Source organism: Arachis duranensis, chromosome 1 (assembly GCF_000817695.3).
Source record: "Arachis duranensis cultivar V14167 chromosome 1, aradu.V14167.gnm2.J7QH, whole genome shotgun sequence".
In the NCBI taxonomy this organism is placed as follows: domain Eukaryota; kingdom Viridiplantae; phylum Streptophyta; class Magnoliopsida; order Fabales; family Fabaceae; genus Arachis; species Arachis duranensis.
The window spans coordinates 105890836-105904378 of NC_029772.3; the positions used below are offsets into that span (position 1 = coordinate 105890836).

The 13543-nt window shown below is 34.3% G+C and overlaps 1 non-coding gene across 1 annotated transcript; it reads right to left on the minus strand.

Moving 5' to 3' along the window:
* Window positions 1-12777: 12777 nt before the first annotated feature.
* On the minus strand, window positions 12778-12884 carry LOC127742819 (small nucleolar RNA R71). The gene has a single exon (XR_008004210.1). It is a non-coding gene; the product is annotated as a small nucleolar RNA R71 (small nucleolar RNA).
* Window positions 12885-13543: the final 659 nt, after the last annotated feature.

Sequence of the window (13543 nt, forward strand, 5' to 3'; positions counted from 1 at the left end):
GTTATATTTATATTTTCTGTGAAAATTTTAATATCTGTAGTAAGAATGTTGATAGTAGTGTCTTCATTATGTTAATTTGTTTACACTAGAAATTTATTATTTGTTGTCTACCGGTAACTTTGATTTTATTTTCAACTCTGAATTTTAATTAATTATTTATTAATTTTTATTTGGATTGATTGTTAGTAGGGTTGGAGGTGCCATGCGAAAGGTGAATAAGGATCAGTTAGAGCCTGGTGGTGCCATTTTGATGCATAATAAGGTTAAGATTTTGCAATTTTTGTTTTGTTGTGTTTGTTATTTCGTAAAATTTGACTTACCTATTTTATTTTCATGTGATATTAAATTGTGTAATTGTCAAGGTTTTAGGTTATTGAATTTATTATAGTTTTGTTTCAAGTGAGTAATTTAAGTTTGGTGTAATATTATTATCTCTCTAGGATTTCAGTGGTTTTTGGATGCTATTCTGTGAGAATTAAATTGGTACTCAAAATTGTTTAAGTTTTGAAATTAATAATATACCTATTTCAACTTTTTTAAAAAGTAATGGAAGTTATTGTGATCGCTGCTATAGGTTTTGCCATTTTTTTGTTGTAAAAATTGACTTTTTTGTTAGTTTGTTTATTTAGCACATGCAATTTTTAAGGACAGTAAGATTTGTTGTAAATAATTGTTGTTTTGACGTTCAAATGAACAATACTTATTTATTATGAAATGTGAAGGTATCTCTGGTGTAAGTCACTAATTTAAGTAATATGTATTTATAATTAAAATTTTGATTTTTTTTATGGTAAAATGAAAAATAAATTAGCAATAATTTGCACACTCTATCATGAAGTAATAGTAATGTGTGAAACGATTTTGAATGGTTGGTACAATAAACATTAAACATGTTCTTGTGTATCATTAAATTGTATAATGTAATGTCTTGTTGATTTTTTTAACAATTTGTTGGAAATATTTCATTATAATCTTCTATTGCTAGTTATGATAATTTTTCTAATAGAATGCGTGCTTAGTGATAGGAACATAATATGATCTGAAAGTTGATGTAATATAATTATTTTTGGTATATACAAGTTATACTTCTTTTGTTGTAAACTTGTATTCATATGATATAATTGATTTTGACAACATGTTTTTAGATTGGATGCTTAAATCTATATTTTTAAATGTGAAGTAAATCATTTACTCTTGGTTCATTATAAATGTTAAGTAAATAATTGCTCTTTTAATTTCTGATTTAATTTTGTTTAATTTTTGTAATTGAATTTGTTTTTTACTAAAAATTTTAGATAAATTATTATAAAAAATTATAATGGTAAATATTTAATTTAATTATTAATAATAAATAATATATTATCATCGGATTTACCGGAAAAAAATCTTACGCTAGCAAGCTTTAGAATTTTGTCAATTAAAAGTTTATATCTACTACTAAATCCGCCAATAAATAATTATCGACAAAATTTATACTGTTAGATTTATTTTACCGCTAAATTCAATAGTATTTGATAACTTTCTTATAGTGAACGTTTTTAATTTTCAGCCAAAATCTTAGAAAACAAAATCATACTAACTCTAACAACAACAACAATAACAACAATAACTACAACAACAATAATAATAATAATTTATTTTCTAAATTTGATACATGTTACATGTCTATTTTCTTTCTCATCCTAGTGCTTTATTATGTTTACCAATTACCATCCTACTAAGCATTAAAATGTAATTTTGAATGTTTATCATAAGGTTTAAATAATGTATCATGTTACTGTATTAGGAATGCAAAGAATAATAAGCACGTAAATCATTATATTTTAACACATCTTTTTAAGAGCATTTGTTTTTAGTTTATATGAATTTATTTTATAGATTTTTTTTTATTTTGTCTTATGCCAACTTTTTTAAGAGGATTCAACAAGAATTAAACTCTAAACTTTTAGATTATAGTACTCTGATACCATGTCATAAAAATATTTTTTTAAAAAAAATTTAAGTTAATAAAAAAGATATATAAATTATTATATTTTTAATATTTACAAAATTTTTTAAATTTTCAAATTTTACAATACATTGATAAAAGTACTTGCCTATTTTAATCAAAATTAATTTAAATTAGTCGAGTGATTAATTTATTCATTTATTCAAATAAATATTTATGATTTAAATCTTATCTTATGTATATAATGATTTATTGACTAATAATAAATTGTTAAATAAAACTTAGACCTACATAAATTAGCATTTACTCTATTGAGTAAGGGGTATTGTTAAAAAAAAAAACTATTTTACTAAATACTACGTAGAAAAATGTTGTTTGCCAAAGTGGCAATACAAATTAAATAACATTACTTCTCACTGTAACATTGTCTTCTTTTAAATCCTTGTTTGTATTCTCTTGTTAATCGAAGAATGTAATCAATATAATAATGTAATGGTCAAAACTTAATCCTGTAATTTTGTGGAAAGCAAAACGGATAATGCAACATTATTATTCCTATGGAGATAAAATATCAAATACGCCACTCGATCTCATTTGATTCTGTGTACGAAAGTGCTTGCAGATCAGAGAATATATTTCTTTGGCCTTAATGGTGAAAGTGAAATTTAACACCGCTGAATTTTCACAAAGGCAAAAAAAATCTCAGCCACCTGTTGAAGAACTCATCTTCATGAAAGGACTTCACATCTCACAGTAATGTCCCATGTGAATTCTGCTGTTACCTTTGAAATTTGAGCAATAATAATGCCTCACACTTTCTGATTTGTTATTTCTAAGCTAGTATTTTCTTAATAATGATCTATTTATTTATGTGAACCTTTGGAATTAATAACGCAATCTAATGAAGAATTTATAAGACTAGTTATGTTAATATTAACTTTATTTGAGTTCCAAACTTGAATCTATTTAATTCCTTATAATATATATCTATGTGTGTGTGTTTTTTTCTTATGGTATAAAATAGCTTCGAAATATATTTTATTTTAGAGAAAATTGAGTTTATCTTTTTTTTTAAGAAAAATTATATTTCAATAAGAAAAAAATATGGATAGTGGGCACCTGAAAAAATATTTCAATATTTAAGTTAGTAAGTATTTAAAAGATATAAAAATTTTATAAATATAAAATATTAATAAATAATAAATAGATATATAAAATTAAAAATTAATCATGTGAATATATTTTTCTATTGAGATATAAAAAATGTCTTTATAAACAAAGAATTAATTAATACAATTGATGTGATGACCGTTAGTAGTTAAATGAATAATGATGGTTATTAAGCTAGTTAGTTACAAAGTAAAAGTTAAGACAAATAAAACTAATTATGACGCGTAATGTGCAGTAATAAGCACCGAATTATAGACTCGCATCTGATTTCATATATATCATATGAAATTAATGAGGATTATTCTGTGTGTGAATCTTTAGCACCATGGGTTTTATTTACCATTCAATTCTAATAAAACTAGGAACAATAACAAAACCCCATTTGATAAAGCATCCAAGGACTTATTTATTGGCCAGAGTTATAGACCCTTTATGGGTGAAAATGACCGAGGTAAAAGGAAAATATTATTGATAAGGACACATTCAAAAATGATGCTCAAATTTTGATCAGGAATATCGTATTAATTAAACAAAATTTATTAATACGAAATATACATTTGAAATTTAATATCTTGAACAGATCAGAAAAAAATTGTCACCTCAATATCTACACTACTAAAGAGCTATTTTTATTGAAATATTTTCTGTTCTTAAGAATAGATCTCATAAAAATAAAACAAAAAACTAATATAAAATTAAAAATACTTTCGCAAAATGAAACAAATTAAACACTAAATATTTCTACGTACTAAAACAATAAACACACACGCATTGTTATGTAAGTTATGCATGTTGAAACCGTATGATTCATACAAGTCCCTCTCAAAAATGATTCTTTTTTCCTCGGCTTCAATTTGGAACATCCAATCTTCTTGTGAAGTTCTTGCTAGCTAGCTGGTTTAGATGTTGACAAAAACTAGTCACCATCAAAACGGTGGCAAACTCGTACAATGGTGAAGTAATTAAAAGACACAGATTGCAACATTATTTTTTTTGTTCAGAGAAGGTATCTTTTTGTTTTCTTATATGAATAATGGAAAATGCTTTTAACTTGGAACAAGATAATGAAAATGATAATGATAATGAAAGAAGATATCAGAAAGGTGATGATAATATATATATGTATATATTTTTCAAAATATTGCAAACCAATCATTGTCAAAGTTGTTGAATCAATATTACCTTTAATAAATAGTATTATTTAGAATAATTGATGAATCCCCTTTAATTATTTACCATCACACATTAATAATTTTTGGTATTATTACAAGTTATGTACATGCATGTGGGAGAATAAGACGAAAACAAAATTATTTGTGACAATAATACAAGTTGATGAAACGCTAATGTGTATTATATGCATAACACTTCTCTATTATATGCATATGACTTTGTTGGGATCATCTTTATCGGATATTCTTTAATTTCTACGTTTTTCTGAAATCTGAACTTGACTGAGCGAATAGGTTACAATTTTTTTTCCAGATTCAATTTAAAAAAAATAAAATCAACTTTTAGTCACAAATAGTAAGACTTATATATGTAATAATAACCATAATATACTGATGATGTTTATCAAATTATAAAGAAAAAGTATAGGAGTACAATATTTTTTTTTTGAACACGTAAATAGTAAATAATAAGTTAAAAAAAAGTTAATTTTAATTTTAAAATGGAAAAGTATAGGGTACCAATATATTATCTGCCAACTTATTGTCAACAATAATTAATTATTATATTTTAATTACAATTAACATTGACATGTATAAGGAGACTGTAACACCCTACTACACAGAGTTTTACACTTAAGTTGTAGAATAGGGGTAGTGTAGTGTTACAGACCTCTAAACAGAAAATATTTACATATAATAGTGGAAAGAGATAATATACTAGGAGTCTTGAAAAATGGGTAAACCAAAATCGCAAAATAAAAGGCGCAACGCTCAAGAAATAGAATTACTTGCGTGCTAAGAAACTTAAAATTTAAGGATAGGAATAAGCGAAAGAGTCACAAGAGTGCCAACAATACAGAGGAACTAGCTCCTGACTCAGGCTGTGAAGCCAAGACTGGTCGGAGAATATTTACATATATATACATAAGTATCCCGAATACCCAAAATAAAGAAACAAGTCCCTAACTCTCCTGTAATCTCTATGAAGAACAAAATAATCAAGTTTCTTGGAGAGCAAGCTAGTACATATATACATACATATACAAACTAAAACCCAAAATACACCGGGGACTACTCCGCTTCAAGGAATCTAGACGCCTAGCGTTGAGCCTATCGACCTGCATCTGAAAACAACAACACAGTATGGGGTGATAACCGAAGGTTCTTAGCATGGTAAAGGTGCCACGCGTACAATAAATAAGGTTCTGGAAATGCCAGAGGCAATCCTAGAACTCCGTCATACAATTATAAGACTTAATCTCTAAGCAGAAGCCATAAAAAGGGGTAGGTAATCTAAGCGCCCTAAACTTACTCACTTTTAAACCTAACATAAATACCAAACTGTTCTACCCTTCCTCCGATCCTCCATCATCCATGAATCAGCAGAGACAAACAAACAAATAGTTTCACGCACAAGTAGGAAACAGATAGTGCAAATAGCAAATATAGCAGTTAGCAGGGTATAAATTCAGTTAGGCAATCCCAAATAATGCATAGCAGATAAAATAAATAAATGCACATAATGCATGCCTGTCCTATGGCTGATGAGGCTCATCTGTTGGTTATCCAGCCAACCCGACAAGTTCGAAAACCTTAGACTGTCCCCCGTCGCGCATCCCCATGAGTTTATGCATAGATTTAACATTCATTCATCATTTAATCACTCAATGGGGATATCCATACCCGGAAATTTATACGTGCCTGGTCACCCTTACGATGTAGGGTCAATTGAGTATCGAGATTCAACCTGTAACACGCGGTGGCAAGCCACGGTTTAGTTAGCCAGAAAAACTCGTATCTCAGATAACATCATTCATAAGCCATTTCATGTTCATAATCATTAGTTAATCATTCATCAAAGCCATCGCATCATAACTTCATTTCACATTTACATCTCTTCTTTATATCTCATCATATTTACCTCTCTCTTCATCCCCAAGTTATCTTATTTTCCTAGCTTCAACTAGCTACTGGACTTAGTACTATACCTTAAGTCTAGAAGGAAGAAAAAAGGAGGTTTAGAAGTGAAAATCTGGTTTAAAACACCAAAAATCCAGTTTTGCAGCAAGCAGGGGCCACGCGTGCGCGTGAGTCATGCGTACGCGTAGGTGAGAACAGCATGTCACGCGTACGTGTAGGTCATGTATGTTGGCTCATCACGCGCACGCATGGGCCACTCATGCATGCGCAGTTTAAAATGCCACGCCACGTGTATGCGTGGATGTACGTTCTTCTAAAAAATAACAGATTGGCTAGAAAGCTGCAAAACCAAAATTTTAGCCACCTGCATAAACATTTTTCACACCAAACTTTCGCTGTCCATAACTTTCTCTACAAAATTTTGTTTTTCACAAAGTGTATATTGTTAAAAAGCTTGCAGAACCATCTTTCATTTAAAACAAACCCATTTCCATCCAAAATTTGAGGAGTAAGTTATGGATTACCAAAGTTCATCAAAAAACCACTTTTTACCAAAACATGCCAAACCCCAATTTTCACCAAATTCACACATCAACAATCACAAAACCTGCTCATATACAATATATCAAGTCCCTTTTTATTATCACCAACCACTAGCTGCAACTTTAGAAATTCATTAACTTACTTCTTTAATTCATTAATAACAACCCAAAAATCATCATTAACTAATTAACCATAAAATCTCATCAACATACAATAAATCATCATTAACCAATCAACAAGCCATAACCACAAAATCTCATCAACATACACCAACAACATCATCAACTCACCATTATTAATTACAAAACACATAATCATTAGAGTAAAGTATCGTTTTGTCCCTAACGTTTGGGGTAAGTCCCAAAATTGTCCCTAACATTTCAATCGTCATATTTAAGTCCCTAACGTTTTAAAATTGACTCAATGTTGTCCTGCCGTTAGGGATCCGTTAACAGATTTGACGGCGGGACAAAATTGAGACGATTTTGAAACGTTAGGAACTTAAATAGGGCGAAAACATTAGGGACAAAAACGATACATAAAAATAAATTTTAATTTAATTTTATCTTTCAATAATATTAATTTTTACTGTACATAGTATTCAATTATTTTTAATTATATCTAAATAAATTACACTTAATCACATTATTTTTATTTTAAATAAATTTATTTTTTATAATTTTAAAGAATTTTGATACATTAGAGACAAAAGATATAATTTATATTTTATTAAAGGATAAAATTAAAATTTATTTCTATGTATCTTTTTTGTCCCCAACGTTTTTTTCCTATTTAAATCCCTAACATTTTAAAATCGTCTCAATTTTGTCCCACCATCAATTCTGTTAACGGATCCCTAACGGCAGGACAACATTGAGTTAGTTTTAAAACATTAGGACTTAAATAGGACGATTGAAACGTTGGGGATAACTTTGAAACTTACCCCAAACATTGGGGACAAAAACGATACTTTACTCTATTTATTAACACCAATAACTCATTCTCATTAATTCCAACATAAGCCCAGTCATCAATTTACCCATCAACTTCCCAAAATTAATCATTCAATGCATTTAACCATTTCAACTTATCCTATAGTTCTCTAGTCTAAGTTTTCACACAACCTTATATATTAAATGTGCGAGACCTAAATCATACCTTGACCAATCACTATATTTAGTCCAAGGCAGCCACACGAATCACAACCACAGCCCCTCAAGCTTTGAGAAACCAACTAAAATCTTAGCTCCAATCACCACCAAGCTTCCAAATCTTATCCGGTCTAATTTTGGGCCAAATTTTTTGAAATTGGTAACTCTATCCTATTTTGATATTAGTTTTGCATTTTTAATTTTCCTAATTAAAATTCAATTTATTGACTAATTATTTACCGATTTTAGCGGGGTTTACATCCTACCCACCTAATTAGGAATTTTGTCCTCAAAATTCAGAGTGAGTTACCTGAAAAGAGGTGTGGGTAGTCCTTCCGCATATCTGACTCAAGCTCTCAGGTATTCTCTTCAATTCCAGCCCGAATCCAAGCTACTTTCACCAAAGAAACTTCTTTTCTGCGTAAACGCTTGATGCTGGTATTATCAATCCTGACTGGAGTCACCAGAAACGTTAGATCTTCTCTCACTTGAATCAATTCTGGTTCTAAAACATGACTAGGATCAAAGGTGTATTTACAAAGCTGCGATACGTGAAACACGTCATGCAGGTTCAAAAGGTGTGGTGGTAAAGCGATCCTATACGCCACTGGTCCAATTCTCTTCAGGAATTCAAACGGCCCAATGTAACGGGGATTTAGCTTTTTAGTCTTGATGGATCTCCCAATTCCGGTGATTGGAGTAACCTTCAAGAAGACATGTTCTCCTTCCTCAAACTCTAAAGGCTTCTGCCTCTGGTCAGCATAACTTTTCTGACGACTCTGAGCCACAAGCATTCGACTACGGATTTTCTTTATTTGCTCAGTGGTTTCACTTATCTTTTCAGATCCTATCAGGCTCTTTTCTCTTGCTTCATACCAACATAATAGAGATTGGCATTTTCTTCCGTACAAAGCTTCATATGGAGCCATTCGAATGCTCGTATGATAGCTGTTGTTGTAAGCAAACTCCACAGAGGCATATATCGATCCCAGCTTGACGACTGGTCTAAAACACAATCTCTTAGCATATCTTCCAAGGTCTAAATTGTTCTTTCTGATTGGCCATCTGTCTGAGAATGATATGCAATACTTAAGCTTAATTGAGTGCCAAAAGCTCGCTGAAAAGCTCCCCAGAACTGTGAGGTGAAGCGAGGATCTCTGTTGGAAACAATGGTGGAAGGTACGCCATGTAACCTCATAATCTCCTTGATGTATAGACGTGCTAACTCTTCCATGGTGCAGCTTATCTGAATAGGAAGGAAGTGGGCCGACTTGGTCAGTCGATCCACAAATACCCAAATGGCATCACAACTCGTTCGAGTCCTCGACAAACCCAACACAAAATCCATAGCAATGCTTTCCCGTTTCCACTGTGGAATCTCCAAAGGTTGAAGGGTTCCTGATGGTCTCTGGTGTTCAATTTTAACCTTTCGGCAAGTGAGGCACATGGAAACATGCAACATCATTTTTCATTCCTGGCCACCAAAACATTGTCTTTAAATCTTGATACATCTTGGTGCTTCCCGGATGGATTGAGAACCCTCTTTTATGAGCTTCCTCTAATATGCTCTGTCGCAAATCCCCGACATTTGGTACAATGATTTGATCCTTGAACCTCCATAACCCATCTTTATCTTCTGATAATCTCCACTATTTGCCTTTCTTAATCGCCGGCAAAATCTTATACAGTTCTTGGTCATTATGATGAGCCTTTAGTAGTTCAGCCTTGAAATCGCTTGAAATTTGTAACCGACTTAAGCATAAAGTCCCAAACTCTTCTCTGACTCCCAATTTCAATCCTTGAAATGCTTTCAGTAATTCTTCCTCTCTTAGCATCATCCAAGCAGCACATAGGGATTTTCTACTCAAGGCATCTGCTACCATATTCGCCTTTCCCGGATGGTAGTTCAACTCGAAGTCATAATCCTTTAGAAGTTCCGTCCACCTCCTCTGACACATATTCAACTCTTTTTGTTCAAAGAGGTACTTTAAGCTCTTATGGTCCAAGAAAACTTGAAACTTGACACCATAGAGATAATGTCTCCAAATCTTCAAAGCAAAAATAATGGCAGCAAGATCCAAATCGTGAGTTGGATAGTTTCGTTCATGCGTCCTTAACTGACGTGAAGCATAAGCTACAACTTTATGATGCTGCATCAACACGCATCCTAAACCTTTCAGTGATGCATCACATTATACCTTGAATGGTTCTATTGGCTCAGACAGCACCAATACAGGTGCGGTAGTCAACCTCTGCTTCAACGCAAGGAAACTCTCCTCGCACTCTGAAGTCCATACAAAAGGAACATCCTTCCTGGTCAGCTTGGTCAAAGGCAAAGCGAGCTATGAAAACCCTTTAATGAACCTCCGATAATAACCGGCCAAGCCTAAGAAACTCCTGATCTCCATCACTGAAGTTGGTCGCTCCCAATTTATCACCGCCTCAACCTTAGCAGCATCTACCGCTATTCCTTGCTTACTCACCAAGTGGCCAAGAAATTTCACTTCAGACTTCCAAAACTCACACTTGGATAGCTTGGCATACAACTTCCTGTCCTTCAAGATTTGCAACACCGTCCGTAAGTGATCTGCATGCTCACTCTATGTCTTAGAGTAGATAAGTATGTCATCAATAAACACAACAACAAACTTATCCAGATATGGATGGAAAATCCTATTCATGTAATCCATGAATATCGGTGGAGCATTAGTCAGTCCAAAGGACATCACTGTATATTCATAGTGACCATAGTGCATTCTGAAGGCAGTTTTGGGAATATCCTTATCTCTGACCCTTATTTGATGGTATCCGAATCGTAGGTCAATCTTAGAGAACACACCGGCTCCCTGTAAATGGTCCATCAGGTCATCAATCCTTGGCAATGGGTATTTATTCTTCACAGTAATTTTATTCAGCTACTGATAATCAACACATAAACACATACTTCCGTTTTTCTTCTTCACCAGTAACACAGGCGCAGCCCACGAAGAGACACTTGGTCAGATAAAGTTCTTACCCAACAGATCTTCTAGCTGAGACTTCAGCTCGGCCATTTCTAGAGGTGACATCCTATAAGGAGCACTTGAAATTGGTCTAGCCCTAGGCACTAACTCAATAGCAAACTCAACCTATCGGTTAGGCAGAAATTCATCAATCTTATCGAGAAACACCTTCGGGAACTCACACACAACCGGAATTTGCTCCAAACTTTGATCATCACCCGAAACACCCGCAGTTAACAACAAAAAACCCTGACATTCGACCCCAAAACAATTCACCATCATAGAATTCAAGTAGTAGTTATTCACCACCACCGGCCCTTCTGTGTTTTCTGGCATAAAACACACTATTTTTGCAGAACAATCGAGTAGAACATGGTTCTTGGATAACCAGTCCAACCCCAAAATGAGATCAAGACCAGTCATTGGCAGACAAATTAAGTCATGCACGAATTCATGCTGGTGTATTCGAAATGGAACTTGGTGGCACCCTAACCTAGTCACCATAGCCTCGTAGGTGGCATTATACACCTTTAAATCACACCCCAGGATTACTATTTTCAATCCTAACTCATCAGCCTTCTCAAATGTAATAAAAGAATGTGTAGCTCCAGAATCAAACAAGGGATTCAAAGTTTTACCCGCCATCTCATAATTACCTCTAATCAATGTCTCTGACCCCTCAGCGCTTACTGCAGAAGTAGTGTATACTCTCCCTGGTTGGTGCACTCTACCTATCTCATACATCTTCTTCTCTGGGCAGCTATTATTAGCCAAGTGTCCAGGCTGTCCACAGGAATAACAGACTCCAATCCCAAACATACACGTCCCTGAATGGTACTTTTCGCATCTGTGACAACTCAAGTCCTGCTGTGGCTGCTTCCCATGCCTCCTTCCCTTATTAGTATTGGCATTTGGCCTCCTAAAGTTACCCTGCCCCTGATTATTCTGAGGGACAAAGCCACCACGCTTGAACTGTCTGCCCCTAGGTGCAAAATTCCTCTATGTAGTCCTCTGGAATGGCATCCTCATACTCCCTTTTTCTGCTGCAGCCTTTCTAACACACTCCTCGGCCACCCTGCTCTAATTCACAAGTTCTAAAAACACCCGGATCTCTATAGGTGCTACAAAGCTCTGAATGTCACTCCGAAGGACTCCTTCATATTTAATGCATTTCCACTCAGCAAAGTCCTCAGGAGCTCCCTAACAAATGTGTGAAAAAAGGCACAGTTTCTCAAATTTGCTTGCGTACTCAGTAATGGTCATATGGCTTTGTTTCAACTGGAGCAGTTCAAGTTCCTTGACATTTCTAACTAGATTGGGAAAGTACTTCTTATAGAATTCTTCTCGGAACAACTCCCAAGAGATTACAACTCTATCAGGCTACAGAATACGCCTCATGCCCTGCCACAAATGCTGAGCCTCACCCTATAGTTGGTAGGTTCCAAACTTAACCCAATGTTCATCAGAAACCTGCTGAGCCTGTAATGGTCGCTCAATGGCTTGTATCCAGTTATCCAAATCGGTAGGGTTCGAGGTTCCTCTTGATCTTAACTTGCAACCACTTCAGATTTTGTATCCGGCCGTGGATCCAAATTTTGAGCTTAAGTCTAGCACAATCAACTTGCTTCCCAAGTACAATGGGCTACCTGGGGAAGATCCACTGAAGCACCTTAAGAATTTCCAGGTTGCATGTGCAACCGCAAGGAGACATGGGGCGGATGAATCCGCAATGTTGGTCTTTTCTTTCCCTTTCTCTTTGGAGGGGAAAGCAAAGGAATGATTTTATACTCAGCCGAGTGAAATTAGATCCAACTGGGACTTGTTGTGTAAGGAGTTCTTGGAAAAGTTCTACCTTCTTCAGAAAATAGACAAGTTACGAAGAGAGATCTCTTGTATTGTGCAACAAGATGAGGAGACCTTGTATAAATACTGAGAAAGATTCAAGAAATTATTAGAAGACTGCCCTCACCACCGGATTGGTGAGCCATTTCTTATCAGTTATTTCTATGAAGGGATGCATCCCCAAGATAAGCTTTTCCTAGACGCCGCAAGTGGAGGATCGTTGATCACAAGTAATACTGTTGCGGAAGCCTGGAAAGTTATGTCAGAATTAGCAAACTCGGCTGAACACTCAAGAGTGTGGGATCCGCAACCTCTAGCTTTAAGTGAAATTCCTTCCGATGGTGATGACAATGCTACTGAGACCCTTGGGGAGATTGCAGTTTTGTTGAGACAAATCGCCAGGGGCAACAAATAACTCATGCCTTAATAATCACCTTCATGTAAGAGCAAAGAGAATTTCATAAGAAACAAGATGCATACATGGCTACAATAGCCGAAGCCCTTACCCGTTTGACTCTCCCTCCTCAAATCACACAAAGCACCCAACAAGCTTCAACCTCAAGTAGTTTACCCTCTCAACCTCAACCCAACCCTAAGGGGAGCATAAATGCCATTACTCTCTGAAGTGGTACTAAGTTGGACAAGAATGTTGCTATACCCGCAAAGGCGAGTGACGAGACCAACAATGATGAGGTATGAGAAGAGGTAGAGACGACAAAAGGTGAAGATGAAAATGTTGACAAAAGTGAGGAGGAGCCACCAAAAGTCAAGGAGATAAAGAGAAAGACCTTGCTT